The following is a 22,910-nucleotide window of genomic DNA, read 5'->3' as shown; positions in this document are numbered from 1 at the left end:
GAGTAGAAACTCCCAAAAAGAAACTACGCGATAGGGTGGAAGTTTTGTTGGTACTAGTTTAGGGTACATATGATTTTTGGTTGCTCTATATTACACTTTTTGTGAGGCAAGGTAACAAGAAATAGCAGTTTTTTTACGGTGTTCACCTGAGGGGTTAGGTCATGTCATATTTTTATAGAGCCGGTCAATACCGATGTGGCGATACCTAATATGTATACTTTTTAATTTATTTATGTAAGTTTTACACAATAACAGCTTTTTTGAAACAAAAAAAAATGATGTTTTAGCGTCTCGATATTCTGAGCCATAGATTTTTTATTTTTTGGGAGATTGTCTCAGGTTTTGCGGGATGAGGGGACGGTTAGATTGGTACTATTTTGGTGGGCGTACGCCTTTTTGATCGCTTGCTGTTGTACTTTTTGTGATATAAGGTGACAATTTTTATTTTATTTAGCACAGTTTTAATTTTTTACGGTGTTCATCTGAGGGGTTAGGTCATGTGATATGTTTATAGAGCTGGTCGATACGGACGCGACGATACCTAATATGTCTATATGTCTTTTCCCTATTTTTTAAATTTTTTTACTTTTATTTTTGGAAAAGGACACTTTTTTTTTACTTTAAACTTTATTTTTTTTTGTAAAACTAAAATTTTATTAACTTTTGTTTTCACTTTATTATTTGTCCCACTCTAGGACTTCAACATTACAAGGTCTGATACCTGTTTCAATGCAGCACTATACATCTATATTGAACTGTTAGTGTCTTACACTGTAAGACGCTAACAGTTGCTTAGGAGACCCAGCCTTGGGGCTGGGCCTCTTAAGCCTCCATACATGCCAGGCCCCAAGCCTTGGAATGGCTTAGGGCTGCCATGGCAACCATCGAGTCCCGGCCACAGCAGCTCGGGGACCGATGGATGAGATGAGGGAGCGCAAACCTCCCATATGCCACGATCAGCACTTACTGCGGCATATAAGGGGTTAATACACCGACATCGGCATCATCACCGATGCTGGTGGATACTGCAGCGATCCGGCTATCAGTAAAAGCCATACCTCTGCCGCTGATCGCTGCACCGCGCGGGAGGGGGGGGGGGGGGGACCGCAGGACAAGAATGCTCGTCCTCTAGCGCTAAGTGCCGGCGATTTAGGACGAGCATCCTCGTCCTGGGTCGTTAGGGGGTTAAAGAGGTTATGCCATGATTGATGTGAAAATTAAAATCAGACATCATATAGGACATGACAACCTCTTTCTAACAAAATTGCTCCAATTGCTCTGCTAGATTACCTTCAGCCTGGCAGCTCAGGGGGTGTGTCCTTTCTGCAGCAGCTCTCTCCCTGTAACTTGCCACAGAACATATGGCTGGTGGCAGATGAAGATTCAAATTGAGCGCGTTCAACCAAATCAGCGAGATGGACAAAAAAAAATAAGGAAAAGAAAAAACAGCAGGTAGCTCTGTACAGATAAATTTCATTGTTTCATCCGAAGTCGATTCGATCATCCCTAGTGTGGGGTTTCGCTCTGGTAGATAGGGTAAGCGGGTGCAGTACAGAGGCAAAATAGAAGTTCTTAACTCAAAAGTCAGTGTTTATTCACACTTGAGACAATTGCACAAAACAGCATGTAACTTTGCATTCTTGGTGTTAATTCACACACAATAGAAAGGTGATATAACACAAGTCACCTTGCTGGCAGTTCTGCCTCCAGTAGTCCACAGCAGGCTTTAGGGGGCCTGTTTCCCCAGCATGCGGCTCTCAGCCCTCCAGCACTGCACAAAGCCTCAGATCCCAAAAACAGAGACATCTCTGCTGAGCCCAGCTGCCTATTTAAGGACAGCCAGGTGCTGCCAAAACCCGGACCGGCCCTTAAACTCCGGTCCGGTATTTGACCTTACCTGGCTGGAAAACAGCCCAGCCACAAGTGTTGGGAGGAAAATACCTCCCTTGCCAGACACAACCCCTCACTGTGTCACATACCCCCCCCTTTATTCAATCCTGGTGGACACACGCCAGACAATGCACCCGGGACAGGGCATCCACGTTTCCCTGCAACCGGGATTGTCTGTGTTTTACCGAGAACTTGAAGTTCTGCAGAGACAAAAACCATCTGGTGACCCGAGCATTCCTGTCTTTGGCCTGGCTCATCCACTTGACAGGGGAGTGGTCAGGCACCAGGTGCAGCTTTCTCCCCAACAAATAGTAGCGGAGAGACTCGAGTGCCCACTTGATAGCCAGGCACTCTCTCTCTCACTTATACTGTACCTGGTTTCAGCTGGGGTGAGCTTGCAACTTAAGATAACGGGATGCTCCTCCCCGTTGACTTCCTGAGACAGTACAGCACCGAGGCCTACTTCCGAGGCATCCGTTTGTACCACGAACTCCCTCTTGAAGTCGGGCGTCACCAAAACAGTTGACCCACACAGGGCCGACTTCAAAGCAGCAAAAGCCTCTTCCACCCGATCATCCCAGCGAACCATCACTAATTTTCATGCCTTCAAAAGCCCTGTCAAGGGCGAGGCTAGAGTAGCATAGTGGGGAACAAACCTCAAGTAATACCCCACCATTTCCAGGAATTACTTTATTTGCCTAGTGGTGACAGGTCGGGGCCAATTTCGTATCGCCTCTATTTTATTCACTTGGGGTTTGATAACTCTGCTCCCAATGACATACCCCCGGTACTTAGTCTCTTCTAACCCTATCGCACATTTTTTGGGTTAGTGGTTAGGCCAGCTTTCCAAAGGGAGTCCACTACAGCCTGCACTTTGGGTAGGTGACTTTCCAAGTCGATACTGTTGATGATTGACAATGTCAATTAGTTGCTGAAAAGTGGCGGGGGCACCATGCAGACCAAAGGGTAAGACCTTATATTGATACAGCCCCTCAGGAGTGATGAAGGCAGTTTTCTCTTTGGCAGCCTCCGTTAAGGGCACCTGCCAGTACTGTGACAACTCAGGGTCACTTAAGGGCTGTTTCACACGAGCGGATGCTGTGCGTGACATCCGCTGCGTGAATGACAGCCAAGACCCGATGCGGACTGCAGAATCACGGAGCATTAACATGATTGATAATGCTCCGTGCCTCTCTGTGATCTCTGTACTACGAAATCACAGTGACAACTTTATCTCGCTGTGATTTCGTAGTAAAGAGATCACAGAGAGGCACGGAGCATTATCCATCATGTTAATGCTCTGTGCTTTGCAGTCCGCATCGGGTCTTGGCTGTCATTCACGGAGCGGATGTCACTCACGGCATCCGCTCATGTGAAACAGCCCTAACTCTCCAGGATCGCTGTCTTCTCCACTTAGACGGTTGGCACAACTCAAGAAGCCACTCCAACACGGCAGATTTTGGGTGCAAACTGGCCACGACCAGCTTTATTATCACTTTTTACAGCAGACCAAAACATAAAGCATAAACATAAATCCTCGGCTGTCTGAACACTGATTACACAGTATTTTCCCTCTCTATCAGGATCTGGGTCTACTACCTAGCTCCCCAAAACACAGCACCGTGCTTACCCCACACAGGTTCAGAGCGTCCCGGGTCCCACAGGCCTTGGTGCAGCCTGCTCCTTCCCCATACAGGGAGCCCTGATTGAGGAGCTCAGCCCACATTTACCTGAGCTCCTCAGCTGGCTGCTAATTATCTTAATTACCAGCCTAGCTGCTGCAGACAGTGGGAAAAACCTATTTTCCCAGTCTTTCCTGTTCTCACCCAGGCTCCTCTGGGTGAGATACACCATTTCAATGGCCTTCATATGGCCCTCTGGCAGCTCCACTGCCACATAGCCCGCTCTCCTGATGAAGGCCGTAGGACTTTTCATATTACATAACCCCCCTCCAGGGTCAAAGGTCCTACGCCTGGAAACATCTGGGCCACTTCAGCAGTAGACATACCATGTACATCATCTTCCAGAGGTGTACAAGACACTTGTTCAGACATGGACTTACTCCTCCATTTGCTTACTCGCCTCACACGTACATTGATTTTGTGATTTTTCTTGCTACATACATGGTATAATTCCCACTGAGAATTTGTTTTAACACCAACACACATACCTATCCATGTTGATGGCCTAACAAACTTCTGTACATAGTCTTCTATCACCATGCTGGGGCTTGTCATCTTGATCTCACCATTATATGCAGACTAGTTGATAATTTGCTTTACAGGACCTACAGCTGGACCAATTAACAGAGTCTTATTGGCCCTCTTAGACCCACCATTTCTCTCAGATGTCTCCATGACGGGGGTACGGGTTACCTCCTGCTAGACCCCCCATCCTCATGACCCAAATTTCCCACGCTAAACCTCAATCCGCACCTGGACCCAATTAACTTACCCCCACCCTTCTCCTCCCGACTTTCTCCTTAAGAACCACACTGATGCCAGGCTGGAATTGATTGGCCACAGCAGCCGTTTATTAAACAATACAACAAGATATATACAGTACAGACCAAAAGTTTGGACACACCTTCTCATTCAAAGAGTTTTCTTTATTTTCATGACTATGAAAATTGTAGATTCACGCTGAAGGCATTAAAACTATGAATTAACACATGTGGAATTATATACAAAACAAAAAGTGTGAAACAACTGAAAATATGTCATATTCTAGGTTCTTCAAATTAGCCACCTTTTGCTTTGATTACTGCTTTGCACACTCTTGGCATTCTCTTGATGAGCTTCAAGGGGTAGTCACCTGAAATGGTTTTCACTTCACAGGTGTGCCATGTCAGGTTTAATAAGTGGGATTTCTTGCCTTATAAATGGGGTTGGGACCATCAGTTGCGTTGTGGAGAAGTTAGGTGGATACACAGCTGATAGTCCTACTAAATAGACTGTTTGAATTTATATTATGGCAAGAAAAAAGCAGCTAAGTAAAGAAAAACGAGTGGCCATCATTACTTTAAGAAATAAAGGTCAGTCAGTCCGAAAAATTGGGAAAACTTTGAAAGTAGGGGCTATTTGACCATGAAGGAGAGTGATGGGGTGCTGCGCCAGATGACCTGGCCTCCACAGTCACCGGACCTGAACCCAATCGAGATGGTTTGGGGTGAGCTGGACCGCAGAGTGAAGGCAAAAGGGCCAACAAGTGCTAAGCATCTCTGGGAACTCCTTCAAGACTGTTGGAAGACCATTTCAGGTGACTACCTCTTGAAGCTCATAAAGAGAATGCCAAGAGTGTGCAAAGCAGTAATCAAAGCAAAAGGTGGCTACTTTGAAGAACCTACAATATGACATTTTTTCAGTTGTTTCACACTTTTTTGTGATGTATATAATTCCACATGTGTTAATTCATAGTTTTGATGCCTTCATAGTCATGAAAATAAAGAAAACTCTTTGAATGAGAAGGTGTGTCCAAACTTTTGGTCTGTACTGTATATATATAACAGTATATAACCGATTCCTTGCAAAGGGGAGGTCCTTGAAGCCCCAAAATCCCAAAAATTGCCCCGCTGGGGTGCCACCTTGCTCCCAGCCGTTCCCACTAGCTCGGAAGCATTACTGAATGGCCCCCCCAACACTTCGACCCAAACTGGGAGTTAAGCCCCACCGGCGGAGCCCTCCCATCCTCATTACCATATAACAACACCGACTTCAAGGACCTCCCCCCGCAGAGACCGTCATGACAATTGTACCCTCGAGCCAACTTAACCCTGTACTTTACCACCCACCTCATCAGACTGCACCCATGACCATAATAAAGAGAAACTTGCCTCGTACCAATAACGGGCGGGTCACTTTCCAGATTTTACCAAAATGGCCCCTTTGTCTTCCCAACGCTATCAATTTTACCCCTTAACTCCACCCCCCACATTTAACCTATCCAATCCCTGATCCCCCCGCCAATTCCAGCACCACCCCACCAACTCCCAGCAAACCCCCCTCCCCCCCACCCAAAGCCAGAGGAGGAGAAATCCGGCAAAGAAAAAATGGGGGGAGGGGGAAGGCCCGGGGAGGGCCGAGAACACCACCGAGGGGAAAGGAAGAGAAGGGGGAGGAGAGGAGAGACGGCAACAGTCTTGCCATCCCCTTCGGTGGCTTTCCTCTCAACCTGCGAATGAGTGAGCTCTGCGGGGGTCTCATCTTCCATATTCCACTCACGACCTGCAGGTGGCAGCATTTCTACTAAACACGCTTCTCTACCATAGACATCTTCCTTGGCGGTGTTATACTCCAGGTTACTACCAGCAACTGACACCTGTAAGGAATTTTTCACAAATGTCTCTGGCTCATTACCAGTGAACACCGCATCCATCAACGTGCAGACCTTACTGATGTTATCATCCAGGCACTCACATGTATTATCTTGAGTATCTTGAGCTACATTCACCCCGGTATGATCCTCCATGTCCTGCAGAATCTCACTGCTGGACTTAACTGGCTCTGTGTCTTTACATAGGACACCAGCATCACACACCTGCCCATCACACAACAGAGAACCCAGGCCCTTTTCAGCACTGACACCTGCTGCACACACAGTCACCTTATCAGCAACCTCCAAGAAGGTCCCTCCATGATCCACCACTGGTTTTGTACACCCTTCCAGCATACAGTCACTACCAGATATTCTCTCTTCCCACATCAAGCTCACCGACTTGACACTCATCTGGTCAGGTACACCTGACTCCTGGTTGCCACTAGCAACCACCTTAGTTTTACCGGAAACTGACATGGCCGCCTCACTCTCAGAACTGCTATCAGTCACAGCACATACATCACATATACCACTCATTTCATTATCAGCCCTAACCTCGAGTGGCGCACATGAGCTAATCCCAACATTGGACATTTCCTTATTAATCATAGAACCCTGGAGAGACTGCACACTCTCCTCTGGTAAGCGTGGTGCATACGCTAGCCGTGCCCCACTTTCCCGCACATTTATCACAGTGGGTTCCCTCAGCTGTGTGTCCTCAACATTTATAAGCATTTCTACATCATTTACATTTTTGCCTACAGGGGGCACTTCTCCCTTGTCATCATCATCATCATCATCACATATTTCACATGACATCACATTTTCATTATGCAATTCTGCAAACTTGGTACAATCACATTGCACCTTATCAGTAACATTGTTTCCAATGGTCACTTCATTTAAAGGGCTAGGTACCAGCTCTGCAGGAGATTTAACACTGACTGCAGAAGTGTTTCTACTTCCCCACAAATCATAGAACAAAGGAAAATCACGGCCCAACATTCCCTCATGTATGAGCACTTTTGCATTACCAAGATCATCAGCCTCAGTTTTCACCAGGGTCTTACCCTCAGTTAGGACCCCCGGATAGTCCGTAGTATCTGCATAATTGTCCCGAACATTTATAATTCTACCAGTCTCAGGTTTTACTATCCTGCTAGCTCTTAGGCCTCTTTCACACGGGCGTCAGTATTTTTGCCCGGATAAGAGGCGGGTGCGTTGCGGGAAAATGCGCGATTTTTCAGCTCGAGTGCAAAACATTGTCATGCGTTTTGCACTCGCGTGAGAAAAATCGCGCATGTTTGGTACCCAAACCCGAACTTCTTCACAGAAGTTCGGGCTTGGGATTGATGTTCTGAAGATTGTATTATTTTCCCTTATAACATGGTTATAAGGGAAAATAATAGCATTCTGACTGCAGAATGCATGGTATAATAGTGCTGGAAGGGTTAAAAAAATAAAAAAGTTAACTCACCTTATCCTCTTGTTCGCGTAGTTCGTTCCCGGTCTGTTCTTTGCTAGCTGTGGGCTTGGGCTGAATGACCTGTGGTGACGTCAGATCACATGCTCCAATCACATGGTCCATCACCATGGTGATGGAGCATGTGATCTGACATCACCACAGGTCCTTTAGCCCAAGCCCACAGCTAGCAAAGAACAGACCGGGAACGAACTACGCGAACAAGAGGATAAGGTGAGTTAACTTTTTTATTTTTTTAACCCTTCCAGCACTATTATACTATGCATTCTGTGGTCAGAATGCTATTATTTTCCCTTATAACCATGTTATAAGGGAAAATAATACAGTGAATAGACTGTCACCTAGAACCCATGCGTGAAAATCGCACCGCATCCGCACTTGCTTGCGGATGCTTGCGATTTTCACGCAACCCCATTCACTTCTATGGGGCCTGCGTTGCGTGGATTATCGCACCGCAACGCACAAAGAGGAGCATGCTGCGATTTTCACGCAACGCATAAGTGATGCGTGAAAATGCCCGCTCATGTGAACAGCCCCATAGAAATGAATGGGTCAGGATTCAGTGCGGGTGCAATGCGTTCAACTCACGCATCGCACCCGCGCGGAATTCTCGCTCGTGTGAAAGGGGCCTTACACGGGCTAGCATTGGATCTCCGAGTTTAGCCATCTCAAAGGTACCTATTCTAACTGACAATTCAGGTAAAGCAGTGACTTTCTCTCTTGCAGACACATGTGAGGGAGACATCTCAGCCGGCTTACCTGCCAGTTCACACACTGCTTTTACCTGATCAGGTTTTGTGCATCTTTCCTTAAACAAAGGCAGGTTAGACATAGTATGTAACATCACATTACTGTTTCCACATAACAGTTGTGTCTCTTTTCCATCAGACACCTTCTCATTTAACCCGTTGTTGTCCATGAGTCCATTAGACTTTTTAAGTCCATGTTGCACAGTCTCAACAGAAACCAGCATGGACTCCCCCTGCTCAGGACTCTTTCCTAGCAACTTCTATGCTTGCATTTTTGTCTGGTCACAATTCAGACTGTCCGATAGTGAGACTCCACCCGCCATTACCTCACAGACTTTTAGCTGAGAGTCCTCTGGCTTTTCCCTTCTAGGTAGCGGAACAGCATGCTCTGCAGCCTGATCTGGGACTTGTCTCCCTTCCACAACTGCCAGAAATATGGGAAGTCTCTGCCCAGGATGAACTCCACCTTAGGCCTCTTTCACACGGACGTTGCGGATTGGGGCCGGATGCGTTCAGGGAAAATGGTGTGATTTTGACACTAAAACAAGTCAGTTTTCACTGCGATTGCGTTCCATGTTTGCGTTTTTTCCGCGCGGGTGCAAAACATTGCAATACGTTTTGCACGCGCGTGAAAAAAATTGGCATGTTTGGTACCCAGATCCGGAACCCAGACTTCTTCACAGAAGTTCGGGTTTGGGTTAGGTGTTGTGTAGATTGTATTATTTTCCCTTATAACATGGTTATAAGGGAAAATAATAGCATTCTGAATGCAATAGGACTGGAGGGGTTAAAAAAAATAAGAAAATAATTTAACTCACCTTAATCCACTTGTTCGCACAGCCGGCATCTCTTCTGTCTTGTTCTGTGAGGAAAAGGACCTTTAATGACGTCACTACGCTCATCACATGGTCCGTCACATGATCCCAGACAGGGAGCTCCTCAGTTGGCTGCTAATTCTCTTAATTACCAGCCTAGCTGCTGCAGACAGTGGGAAAGACCTATTTTCCCAGCCTTTCATGTTCTCACCCAGGCTCCTCTGGGTGAGATACACCATTTCAATGGCCTTCATATGGCCCTTTGGCAGCTCCACTGCCACAGTACCCTTTCATGAGGTCCAAAACAGAAAAATACCGGACTTGTCCTAACCTCTCGATGAGCTCATCTACCCGGGGCATGGGTTACCTCGTTAAGTTTTTGAAAGTCTTTACAAAACCGCAACGCCCCGTCCGGGTTGGGTATCAATACTATAGGACTGGCCCACTCACTTTTTGACTCCTCAATGACGTCTAGCTGCAACATTAGCTGTACCTCCTCCGATATGGCTTGTCGCCGAGCCTCGGGTACCCGTTATGTTTTTAATTTGACTTTTGCCTGAGGCTCAGTAAAAATGTCATGCTGGATTATGGAAGTGCGTCCCGGGGGGTCGGAGAACACATCTGTGTTCCGACTAACGAACTCCCTGGCCTCCTGAGTCTGTTTAGAGGAGAGGCTGTCAGCAATTTTTACTGTGGCAGCCGCCTCTCTTTCATCAGACAGAGGGGCCGGTACCTCTTCTCCTAGAAAACCCGGCAGCGGACTGTCTTCTGTACAGGTATCCCTATCTTTCCACGGTTTGAGTAAATTCACATGGTAAACCTTCTCAGGCTTTCGTTGCCCTGGCTGGTGTACCTTGTAGTTTACATCTCTAATTTTCTCGAGTACCTCATAGGTCCCCTGCCACCTAGCCAGGAACTTACTGTCTACGGTTGGTACCAGAACCAAAACCCGATCACCCGGGTTAAAGATCCGGACCTGAGCCTGCCGAATATAGACCTGGCTCTGGGCTCGCTGAGCTGCCTCTATATGCTCCCTAACAAGAGGCAACACTGTCTCTATCCGATCTTGCATCTGGGTAACGAACTCAATGACACTTTTATGGCCACGTCCAAGAGACTGTGAGGCTGTCTGCCATATAGCAGTTCGAAGGGCGTGAACCCAGTAGATGCCTGGGGTACCTCTCGCACTACGAACATGAGATAGGGCAGAAGGAGGTCCCAGTCCTTCCCATCTTTAGACACTACTTTTTTCAACATATTTTTAAATGTTTGGTTAAACCGTTCTACCAGACCGCCCATTTGCGGATGGTTAACGGACGTCCGTAGTTGTTTTATGTGCAGCAACTTACAGAGTTCCCTCATCACCTTGGACATAAAAGGGGTCCCTTGGTCGGTCAGAACCTGTGGCACTGCCTCCGGGTACTGAGTGGCGTAGTCTAGAATGACTAAGATGTGTTGATGCCCTCTGGCGGATGTCGGTACTGGGTCTATGAGGTTCATAGCTATTCAGTCAAACGGTACTTCGATTATCGGTAGAGGTACTAGGGGACTACGGAAATGTGGCTGGCGGCTAGTTATCTGGCAGGTCGGGCAAGACTTACAAAACTCTTCCACTTCGTTGAATACTGTATACTGGGCCAGTAAAACCGCTGTAGAATATGATCCTGAGTTTTCTGCAGCCCCAGGTAGATCTAACACAAGCTTGCGATAATCCTTGGGGACCACCAACTGTTCAATAGGCTCACCCCGTAGTTGGTTTACCCAATACAACATATCCTGATGAACCACAAAACGGGCAAACACTGAGTCTGCCCCAGGTTGTTGTGGTTCACCATCTACTATTAACACGTTTTCCCAGGCGCGGGATAGGGTTGGGTCCCGACGTTGGGCGGTACCAAAATTATCCCCGGAAACATTGAGGTCTGCCAATTCAGCACCCGGCGGCAAGTCCTCCATGTCTCCCACCATCACACTTAGCGGGGTTGTCTCCCCTTCTTCCATTGAAGTGGCGGTCACCCCTACTGCTGGCCCTTCGGTCTCAGGTTCCCAGGGTTCTGGTCTCCCCTCTGAGCTGGGCCACTCTGCTAGGGTTACCCCTGTCTCATGGGTATCAGTCACTCTCATAGCAGGCCACCGTGCTGGGAAGCCAAGGAAGTCTCTCCCTATTATAAGTTCGTAGTGTAAATTTGGGGCAACTGCCACTTCGCGAGTCCATCTGCCAGCCCCTGTGGTTAGAGACACCAGGGTAGAGGGATAGTCTTTTAAGTCTCCATGGATGCACATGACCCCGACTTTCCGACCAGTATACTCCGCTGACCGTACCAAGGGAGCCCTTACTAGGGACACCAGACTCCCTAAGGCCAGCTGACCCACGTGGCACAAGTGGTTTAGAGTTTTTAGGGTACCTGCTGCACACAGCTTCCTGGTATATAGCGACTGATGTTAGCCATAGTTAGTATCCATGGGTTCCACCTGATGGGGACATACAACTTTTACATGACCCTGCTCCTGACACCGCCAGCAGACTATCGGAGCCAGGTCCGTAGAGGGTACACCCCGGGTGGGTTTGTTTGGTACAAGTCGCTGGGTTTGGGATGGAGATTTACAGGGTTTGACTGCCCCCCCCCCAAAAAAGAACCCCCTGTAACAGTCTTAGTAGCCTCGTAACGCTCCACCAGGTTTACCATATCTAGGGCATTGTCAGGAGACACCTGGCTGATCCAGTTCTGGAGAGGGGGTTGCAGAGCCCTCCAGAACATATCAGCCAACAGTATATCCAGCATAGCCGTGGGACTCAGCACATCAGGCTGTAGCCACTTTTGCAAGAGGTGGAGTAAGTCATAATACGGGGTCCTCGCAGGTTTAGCCAGCTTAAACCCCCACTGATGTACCCGCTGAGCCCTGACCAACACATTCACCCCCAGTCTTGCCAAAATCTCACCATTTACTTTTTGGTAGTCGTCACTTGATCGTCCGGCAAGTTGAAATACACCACTGGGAATCGGATGCCAGGAATGGAGAAACGACCTCAGCCCACTGGTCACGGGGTAGCTTTTCCCTGATGGTTACTTTCTCGTACATCGCCAGGTAGGTTTCATGGTCATCTGCATGAGTCATCTTAGGAATCACAGCACGGACTGCTTTCTGGGCATCGTGGACGCTCTGGGTTGCTCCTGCTGTCTGCAAAGCCATCACGTGTTGTAGCAGCAACTGGTTAGTCTCCTGCTGCTGCTTATAAGCCTTCCGTTGCTGCCTGTTTGTCTCTCGCTGCTGCAGATTAGCCTCTATGAGGGCTTTCACAACAGCCTCCATTTTGTCCTGGGGTACTGGTTGTAATACAGCTAGTTTAATGTACGACATACAACCGTGCCTGAAAAAATGCAGAAACCAAAAATATCGGCATTCATGCCAGCCTCACTGCTCTTGCCCGCATCCTTCACCAATTGTGTGGGTTTCGCTCTGGTAGATAGGGTAAGCGGGCACAATGCAGACGCAAAATACAAGTTCTTAACTCAAAAGGTGAGTATTTATTCACACTTGAGCACACAATTGCACATAATAGCACGTAACTTTGCAGTCTTGGTGTTAATTCACACACAATGTAAAGTTCATATAACAAAAGTCACCTTGCTGGCCTCCAGTAGTCTACAGCACGCTTTAGGGGGCCTGTTTCCCCAGCATGCAGCTCTCAGCCCTCCAGCACGGCACAAAGTTCAGATCCTAAAAACAGGGACATCTCTGCTGAGCCCAGCTGCCACAGCCAGGTGCTGTCAAATCTCGGACAGGCACTTAAACGCCGGTCCGGTATTTGACTTCTCCTGGCTAGAAATTAGCCCAGCCGCACATGCTAGCAGCAAAATACCTGCCTTGCCAGACACAACCCATAACTGTGTCACACTAGATATAACCTTTTTGTTGTTCAGTCGCAATTCAGTCATGCTCGACTCTTTGCGACCACATGGACCACAGCACGCCAGGCCCCTCTATCTTCCGCTGTCTCTTGAAGCTTGCCTAAGCTCATGTTACATAGAAACATAGAATGTGTCGGCAGATAAGAACCATTTGGCCCATCTAGTCTTCCCAATATACTAAATACTATGGATAGCCCCTGGCCCTATCTTATATGAAGGATGGCCTTATGCCTATCCCATGCATGCTTAAACTCCTTCACTGTATTTGCCGCTACCACTTCTGCAGGAAGGCTATTCCATGCATCCACTACTCTCTCAGTAAAGTAATACTTCCTGATATTACTTTTAAACCTTTGCCCCTCTAATTTAAAACGATGTCCTCTTGTAGCAGTTTTTCTTCTTTTAACCACTTGCCGCACACGTAACGCCGAAAGGCGTCCGGGCGGTGGCAGTCTCAGACTCAGCGACGCCTATTGGCGTCATCTCGTGTGAGCCGAGATTTCGCGTGAACGCGCGCATTCACAGCAACGCGCAGCTGAGAAGTTGAACTACAGCCTGCCAGCACTGATCATTCTCTGGCAGGCTGTAGATGCGATTTTTTTAACATCAGAAAGGTATATTAGACGCTGTTTTGTTAACAGCGTCTAATATACCTGCTACCTGATCCTCTGGTGGTCCCTTTTGCTTGGATCGACCACCAGGGGACACAGGCAGCTCTGTAAGTAGCACCAAGCTCCACACTACACAACCCCCCCGTCACTTATTAACCCCTTATTAACCCCTGATCACCCCATATAGACTCCCTAATCACCTCCCTGTCATTGATCACCCCCCTGTAAGGCTCCATTCAGATGTCCGTATGTGTTTTGCAGATCCGCAAAACACGGACACCGGCAATGTGCTTTCCGCATTTTGCGGATCCGCACATTGCCATAACTATATAGAAAATGCCTTTTCTTGTCAGCAATTGCGGACAAGAATAGTACATGTTCCATATTTTTGCGGAATGGAAGTGCGGACCCGGAAGTGCAGATCCGCAATTCCGGATCCGAGTGGGACAAAGTCTGTCCCCATAGAAATGAATGGGTCCGCAATTCCGTTCCTGCACAATGCGGAACAGAATTGCGGACGTGTGAATGGGGCCTAAGGGTCCCTTATCACCGCCAGTTAGTTAGCTACTTGTTAGGTAGTTAGAGCCCAGCCCACCGCACCGCAGTCACTGATTAGTCGCTGATTAGCGTCATCGCTGTCGCTAATCAGCACTAATACTATATAGTATCTGTAAGTGATCAAGACTGATTGCAATCAGATCTATATCAGTACATTAGGGTCACCTTGGGCTCTACAAAAAACGCAGTGTTCACCCGATCAGGCCTGATCTTGTGCGCACGCTTGCATTCAGTCCGCCCCACCGCAGTGACAGAATTTTTTTTTAATGATCACTGCAAAAACACCGTATTTTTACATATACCCATGCTGGGTGAGTGAAATATCTCTGTAAATTGACAACTTTGTATAAAAAAATTGAAAAAGTTGTCATTTACAGAGATATTTCTCACACACAGGATGGGTATATGTAAAAATACACCCAAAAACACATTGCCCTACTTCTTCTGAGTATGGTGATACCACATTTGTGACACTTTTTTGCAGCCTAGGTGTGCAAAGGGGCCTAAATTCCAATGAGTACCTTTTAGGAGGGCATTTTTAGACATTTGGATTCCAGACTTCTTCTCACGCTTTAGGGCCCCTAAAATGCCAGGGCAGTATAAATACCCCACAAGTGACCCCATTTTTGAAAGAAGACACCCTAAGGTATTCCGGGAGGGGTATTGTGAGTTCATGTAAGATTTTATCTTTTGTCACAAGTTAGTGGAATATGAGACTTTGTAAGAAAAATAAATAAATAAATCATTTTCCGCTAACTTGTGCCAAAAAAAAAAACTTCTATGAACTCGCCATGCCCCTCACGTAATTCCTTGGGGTGTCTTATTTCCAAAATGGGGTCACTTGTGGGGTATTTATACTGCCCTGGCATTTTAGGGGCCCTAAAGTGTGAGAAGTAGTTTGGAATCCAAATGCGTAAAAATGCCCTGTGAAATCCTAAAAGTACTCATTGGAATTTGGGCCCCTTTGCGCACCTAGGCTGCAAAAAAGTGTCACACATGTGGTATCGCCGTACTCAGAAGAAGTAGGGCAATGTGTTTTGGGGTGTATTTTTACATATACCCATACTGTGTGTGAGAAATTTCCCTGTAAATGACAAATTTAAAATAAAAATTATACAAAGTTGTCAATTTACAGAGATATTTATCTCACCCAGCATGGGTATATATAAAAATACACCCCAAAACACATTGCCCTACTTCTCCTGAGTACGGCGATACCACGTGTGACACTTTTTTGCAGCCTAAGTGCATAAAGGGGTCGAAAGTCCAACAAGTACCTTTAGGCTTTACAGGGTTGCTCACAATTTAGCCCCGCCTAAAATGCCAGAACAGTAAACACACCCCACAAATGACCTCATTTCGGAAAGTAGACACCCCAAGGTATTCGCTGAGGTGCATAGTGAGTTTGTGGGAGATTTTTAATTTTTTTGCCAGAAGTTAGCAGAAATGGAAACTTTATAATATTTTTTTTTTCCTCAGAAAGTGTCATTTTTTGCTAACTTGTGAAAAAAAATTAAATCATACATGAACTCACCATGCCCCGAATACTTTGGGGTGTCTTCGTTCTAAAATGGGGTCATTTGGGGGGTATTTATACTATCCTGGCATTCTAGCACCTCAAGAAACATGACAGGTGCTCAGAAAGTCAGAGCTGCTTCAAAATACGGAAATTCACATTTTTGTACCATAGTTTGTAAATGCAATAACTTTTGCGCAAACCAATAAATATACACTTAATAAATATACACTTATTGGATTTTTTTTTTTTTTTATCAAAGACATGTAGCACAATAAATTTTGACACAAACTTGTATAGAAATGTAATTATATTTGAACAATTTTACCAGAAAAATTTTAAAATACACTTTTTTTTTTGAAAATTGCGGTCTATTTTGATTAATATCAGAAAAACGAAAAAATCTCAGCAGCAATCAAATACCTCCAAAAGAAAGCTGTATTTGTGAGAAGAAAAGGAGGTAAAATTCATTTGGGTGCCAAGTTGCATGACCGAGCAATAAACCGTTAAAGTTGCCTGGTCACTAGGGGAGTATAAACCTGTGGTCCTTAAGTGGTTAAATATTCTCTCCTCTTTTACCTTGTTGATTCCCTTTATGTATTTAAAAGTTTCTATCATATCCCTTCTGTCTCGTCTTTCTTCCAAGCTATACATGTTAAGGTCCTTTAATCTTTCCTGGCAAGTTTTATCCTGCAATCCATGTACCAGTTTAGTAGCTCTTCTCTGAACTCTCTCCAAAGTATCAATATCCTTCTGAAGATATGGTCTCCAGTACTGTGCACAATACTCCAAATGAGGTCTCACTAGTGCTCTGTAGAGCGGCATGAGCACCTCCCTCTTCCTACTGGTAATGCCTCTCCCTATACACCCAAGCATTGCCAGATTTTTTACCATTCCTCTAGTTTTCCTAAATCCTTTTCCATTTGGTGTATCCCTCCAGGAACATCAACCCTGTTACAAATCTTTGTGTCATCAGCAAAAAGACACACCTTACCATCGAGGCCTTCTACAATTTCGCTGATAAAGATATTAAACAATATGGGTCCCAGAACAGATCCCTGAGGTACCCCACTCGTAACAAGACCATGGTCTGAATATACTCCATTGACTACAACCCTCTGTTGTCTGTCCCTCAGCCACTGCCTAATCCATTCAACAGTATGGGAGTCCAAGCCCAAAGACTGCAATTTATTTATAAGCCTTCTATGTGGGACAGTATCAAAAACCTTACTAAAGTCTAGATAAGCGATGTCCACTGCACCTTCGCCATCAATTTTTTTAGTCACCCAATCAAAAAAATCAATAAGATTAGTTTGACATAATCTCCCTGAAGTAAACCCATGCTGTTTTTCATCTTTCATTCCATGGGATTTTAGTTGTTACACAATCCTCTCCTTAAGTATGGTTTCCATTAATTTCCCCCCTATTGATGTCAGGCCTACTGGCCTATAGTTGCCCGATTCCTCCCTACTACCTTTCTTGTGAATGGGCACAACATTTGCTAATTTCCAATCTTCTGGGACGACTCCTGTTACCAGTGATTGGTTAAATAAATCTGTTAATGGTTTTGCTAGTTCACCGCTAAGCACTTTTAATAGCTTTGGGTGTATATCATCAGGCCCTGTGACTTATTTGTATTAATTTTAGACAGTTGACTTAGAACCTCTTCCTCTGTAAAGACACATGCATCAACAGATTCATTAGTCTTCCTTCGCCTTTTTTCAGACTGAGCTAATTTATTTTCTACCTGTGCTTTAGAAGCTCTTATAACTTGTTTGGCCTCTCTCTGCCTAATCTTCTAAATTTGCCTGTCATCCTCGTTTTTTTTTTTTTATAATTACTAAATACTATCTTTTAGTTTTTAATGATTTTGGTCACTTCTGCTGAATACCACAGTGGTCTCTTTCTTTTTTTGCTTTTGGTGACAAGCCTTATGCAATTATCTGTTGCCTTCAATAGTGCCACTTTTAAGTAGTCCCATTTCTCCTGGACTCCATTGAAACTGTTGCAATGATAGGGACTCGTATACCACTAATCTTAGAATAGTCAGCTTTTCTAAAAATCCAAAACGTTTGTTTTTGTGTGGTGTGACTTAGTCACTGTACTTATAGTAAACCACACTGACTGGTGATCACTAGATGTTTGTTGCTTCCATGATACTGTCCAGCCATCTCATTCTCTGCCGTCCCCTTCTCTTTTTTCCTTTGATCTTTCCCAGCATCAGGGTCTTCTCCAATGACTCCTGCCTTCTCATTATGTGTCCAAAGTATTTCAGCTTCAGTATTGCTCCTTCAAATGAACAATCAGGGTTAATTTCTTCAAAGATTGATTGGATCTTCTTGCAGTCCATGGAACTCTCAGAAGTCTTCTCCAGCACCACAGTTCGAAGGTGTTGATTCTTCTACTCTTCCTTATGGACCAGCTCTCACAACCATACATTACTATAGGAAAAACCATGGCTTACGAACTTTTGTTGGCAAGGTGACATCTCTGCTTTTAATTACTCTGTCCAAGTTTGACATTGCTTTCCTTCCAAGAAGCAAACGTCTTTCAATTTCACAGCTGCAGTCACCATCTGCAGTGATCTTTGAGCCCAAGAAAACAAAATCTAATACTGCTTCCATTTCTTCACCCTCTATTTGCGTGGAGGGGATGGATCCTGATGCCATGATCTTAGTTTTTTTTAAGTAAAATTTTGTTTATTTATAGAGATATTTATAGGATATATATTTTGGAGTTACAGCACTCCAAATAGATCAAATTATAACCATTTCGTTACATAAAAGAAAATATTATATATATATATCCACTAGCAGAAGGACCCGGCTTCGCATGGGTATATTTCATCTATTTAATTTTATGTTTCCGTGTGTCGTAAAAAGATATTGACAGTTTCCCCATAACAGTGACCTCTACAGTACCCGCCCCTTTAACAATGACATCCACAGTGCCCGTCCCTTTAACATTGACTTCCACAGTGGCCGCCCCTTTAACGTTGACCTTCACAGTGCCTGGCCCTTTAACAATGACCTTAACAGTGCCTGCCCCTTTAACAGTGCCTGCCCCTTTAACAGTGACCTTCACAGTGCTCGCCCCTTTAACAGTGCTCTTCACAATGCCCGCCCCTTTAACAGTGACTTCCACAGTGCCTGCCCCTTTAACAAAGACCTCCACAGTGCCCGCCTCTTTAAAAATGACTTTCACAGTGACCGCCCCTTTAACAGCGACTTTCACAGTGATCGCCCCTTTAACAGTGACTGCCTCTTTAACAGTGACCGCCCCTTTACCAGTGACTTTCAAAGTGACAGCCCCTTTAACAGTGACTTTCACAGTGACCGCCCCTTTGACAGTGACTTTCACAGTGACCGCACATTTAACATTGACTTTCACAGTGACCATCCCTTTAACAGTGACCACCCCTTTAACAGTGACTTTCACAGTGACCGCCCCTTCAACAGTGATTTTAACAGTAACCGCTCCTTTAACCGTCACTTTCACAGTGACCACCTCTTTAACAGTGACTTTCACAGTGACTGCCCATTTAACAGTGACTTTCACAGTGACCGCCCCTTTAACAGTGACTTTCACAGTGACCGCCCCTTTAACAGTGACTTTCACTGTAAGCGCTCCTTTAACAGTGACTTTTACAGTGGCCGCCCCTTTAACAGTGACTTTCACAGTGACCGCCCCTTTAGCAGTGACCGCTCCTTTAACTGTGACTATCACAGTGACTGCCCCTTTAACAGTGACTTTCATAGTGACCACCCCTTTAACAGTGACTTTCACAGTCACCGCCTCTTTAGCAGTGACTCTCAGTAAACCCCCTTTTAACAGTGACTTTCACAGTGACCGTCCCTTTAACAGTGACCGCCCTTTTAACAGTGACTTTCACTGTGCCCGTCCCTTTAAAAACAGTGACCTTCACAGTACCCGCCCCTTTAAGCAGTAACGAAAAATGGCTGGGTTTTTATAGAAACCTGGAGTAAAACTGTGTTTATGGCAGTTGGGATTTAAAGAGAGACTTGCATGCTTGTATTGGGGAGGGGCTCATTTTTGGGGAATATCTCAGGAACTGTACGTCCTAGAGAGCTGAGATGCAGTCTAAAACCTTCCCGGACACCTGATGTACCTGTGTGCTAAATTTGGTGAAGATCGGTCCAGTCGTTTGGTCGCGCATAAAGAACGTCCAGACAGACAGACAGACAGACGTCTAGACAGACAGACAGACAGGCAGAAATTTATATATATATATATATATATATATATATGAGATAATATTCATATCAAAAAGTCATTGATACAAGAACAAATAAAATAAGACAAACAAGGAAAGGATAGGGGAGGGAGGAAGGGAGACGAGGTAAAGGAAAGGAGAGATGGGATAGCGGAAAAATGGGTAAATGAGTAAATGAATTACAAGTCAAATAAGCAATTTAGTGGTTGGTCTAAATACAGACCTCTTGAATACACATTGAAAGACATGTCAAACACGTAGGTAAACATCAGGTCACATTGACAACTTTGTCACTTTTTATCTTAGTTTTTTTAATGTTGAGACTTAGGCCAACTTTTGCACTCTCCTCTTTCACCCTCATCAATAGGCTCCTTAATTCTTCGCCTTCTGCCATAAGAATTGTATTATCTGCATATCTGAGGTTGTTGATATTTATTCCAGCAATTCTAATTCCAGCTTTTGCTTTATCCAGTCCAGCATTTCACATGATATATTCTGCATATAAGTTAAATAAATAGGGTGATAATATACAGCCTTGTCGTACTCCTTTTCTGATATTGAACCAATCAGTTGTTCCATGTACAGTTCTCACAGTTGCTTCTTGACCTGCATACAAGTTCCTCAGGAGACATGTTAGGTGATCTGGTACTCCCATCTCTTTAAGAACTTGCCATAATTTATTGTGATCCACACAATCAAAGGCTTTGGTGTAGTCAATGAAGCAGAAGTAGATGTTTTTCTGGAACTCTCTTGCTTTCTCCATAATCCAGCGAAGGTTGGAAGTTCCCCTGCCTCTTTGAAAACCAGCTTGTTCTTCCGGTAGTTCTCGGTTCACATATTGGTGAAGAATAGCTTGCAGAATCTTTAGCATAACCTTGCTAGCATGTGACATGAGGCCAATTGTTCGGTAGTTTGAACATTCTTTGGCATTGCCCTTCTTTGGGATTAGGATGTAAATTGACCTTTTCCAGTCCTGTGGCCATTGCTGTGTTTTCCAGATTTGCTGGTATATTGAGTGCAGCACTTTAACAGCATCATCTTTTACTATTTAAAAAAGCTCAGCTGGAATTCCGTCACCTCCACTAGCCTTGTTGTTGGCAATGCTTTCTAAAGCCCACTTAACTTCACTCTCTAAAATGTCTGGCTCTAGGTCAATGCTCATACTATCAGAGTTATCAGTGAAATTGAGATCTTTTTGTACAGTTCTTCTGTATATTCTTGCCATCTTTTCTTAACCTCTTCCACTTCTGTTAGGTTCCTACCATTTTTGTCTTTTATCATGCCCATTTTAGTGTGAAATGTTCCCTGGATGTCTCTAATTTTCTTGAAAAGATCTCTTGTTTTTCCCATACTGTTGTTTTTTTCTATTTCCATGCATTGCTCATTTAGGAAGGCCTTCTTATCCCTCCTTGCTATTCTCTGGAAGTCTGCATTCAACTGGCGATATTGTTCCCTTTTCTCCTTTGCCTTTTGCGTCCCTTCTTTCCTCAGCTATTTGTAAAGCTTCCATTTTGCTCTCTTGCTCTTCTCTTTCTTTGGAATGTTCCTTGTTGCTGCCTCTTGCAAAATGTTGTGAACCTCCGTCCATAGCTCCTCAGGTACCCTTTCTACCAGATCTAATCCCTTAAATCTAATTTTAACCTCCACTGCATATTCATAATGGATATTATTTAAGCCATAATTGCAAGGTCTGGCATCTTTTCTGTCTTTCTTCAATTTGTTAGAATTTTACAATAAGAAGCTGATGATCTGAACCACAGTCAGCACCAGGTCTTGTTTTTGCTGACTGTACAGAACTTCTCCATCTCTGACTGCAGAGTATATAGTCAATCTGATTTCGGTATTGACCATTCAGTGATTTCCATGTGTATAGTTGTCTTTTGTGCTGTTGGAAAAGTGTGTTTGTTATGACCAGCGAGTTATCTTGACAGAAATCTATTACTCTCTGAACTGCTTCATTTTATTCTCTAAGGCCACATTTGCCTGTTATTCCAGTTATCTTTTGACTTCCTACTTTAGCATTCCAGTCCCCTATGATAAGAGTTACATCTTTTTTTGGTGTTAGTTCTAGAAGGTTTTGTAGGCCTTGATTCTGGTCAGCTTCATTCTTATCATCATGGTAAGTTTATGCTGGGGCATAAACTTGAATTACAGTGATGTTGAATGGTTTGCCTTGGATTCAAACAGAGATCATTCTGTCATTTTTGAGACTGTAACCCAGTACTGCTTTTTTCACTCTTTTATTGACTATGAGGACTACTCTATTCCTTCTTCAAGATTCTTTCCCACAGTAGTATATATAAAGGTCATCTGAATTAAATTCACCCATTCCTGTCCATTTTAGTTTACTGACTCCCAAGATGTTGATGTTGAGTCTTGCCATCTCACCTTTCACCACCTCCAACTTGGCTTGGTTCATAGATCTTACATTACAGGTTCCTATACAATACTGTTCTTTACAGCATTGGACTTTCCTTTCACCTCCTGCCACATCTGCAGCTGAGCATCCTTTCAGCTTTGGCCCAGTTGCTTCATTCTTTCTGGCACTACTTGTACTTGCCCTCCGCTCTTCCCCAGTAGCATTTTGGACACCTTCCGATCTGGGGGGCTCATCTTCCTGTGTCATATCGAGTAGCCTTTTGATTCTGTCCATAGGGTTTTCTTGGCAGAATACTGGAGTGGTTTGCCATTTCCTACTCCAGGGATTTGCGTTTTGTCTGAGCTCTCTGCCATGACCTGTCCTTCTTGGGTGGCCCTGCACGGCATAGCTCATAGCTTCACAGAGCTACACAAGCCCCTCTGCCTCAACAAGGCAGCAATACATGAAGG

The 22,910-nt window shown here is 44.9% G+C and overlaps 1 pseudogene; it reads right to left on the bottom strand.

The window, feature by feature from the left end:
- Window positions 1-21,801: 21,801 nt before the first annotated feature.
- LOC122936466 lies at window positions 21,802-22,707 on the bottom strand (annotated as a pseudogene).
- Between the last annotated feature and the right edge of the window lie 203 nt (window positions 22,708-22,910).

Source organism: Bufo gargarizans, chromosome 1 (genome assembly GCF_014858855.1).
Source record: "Bufo gargarizans isolate SCDJY-AF-19 chromosome 1, ASM1485885v1, whole genome shotgun sequence".
NCBI classification, from domain to species: Eukaryota; Metazoa; Chordata; class Amphibia; order Anura; family Bufonidae; genus Bufo; species Bufo gargarizans.
This window is presented reverse-complemented; position numbering and strand designations above follow the sequence as displayed.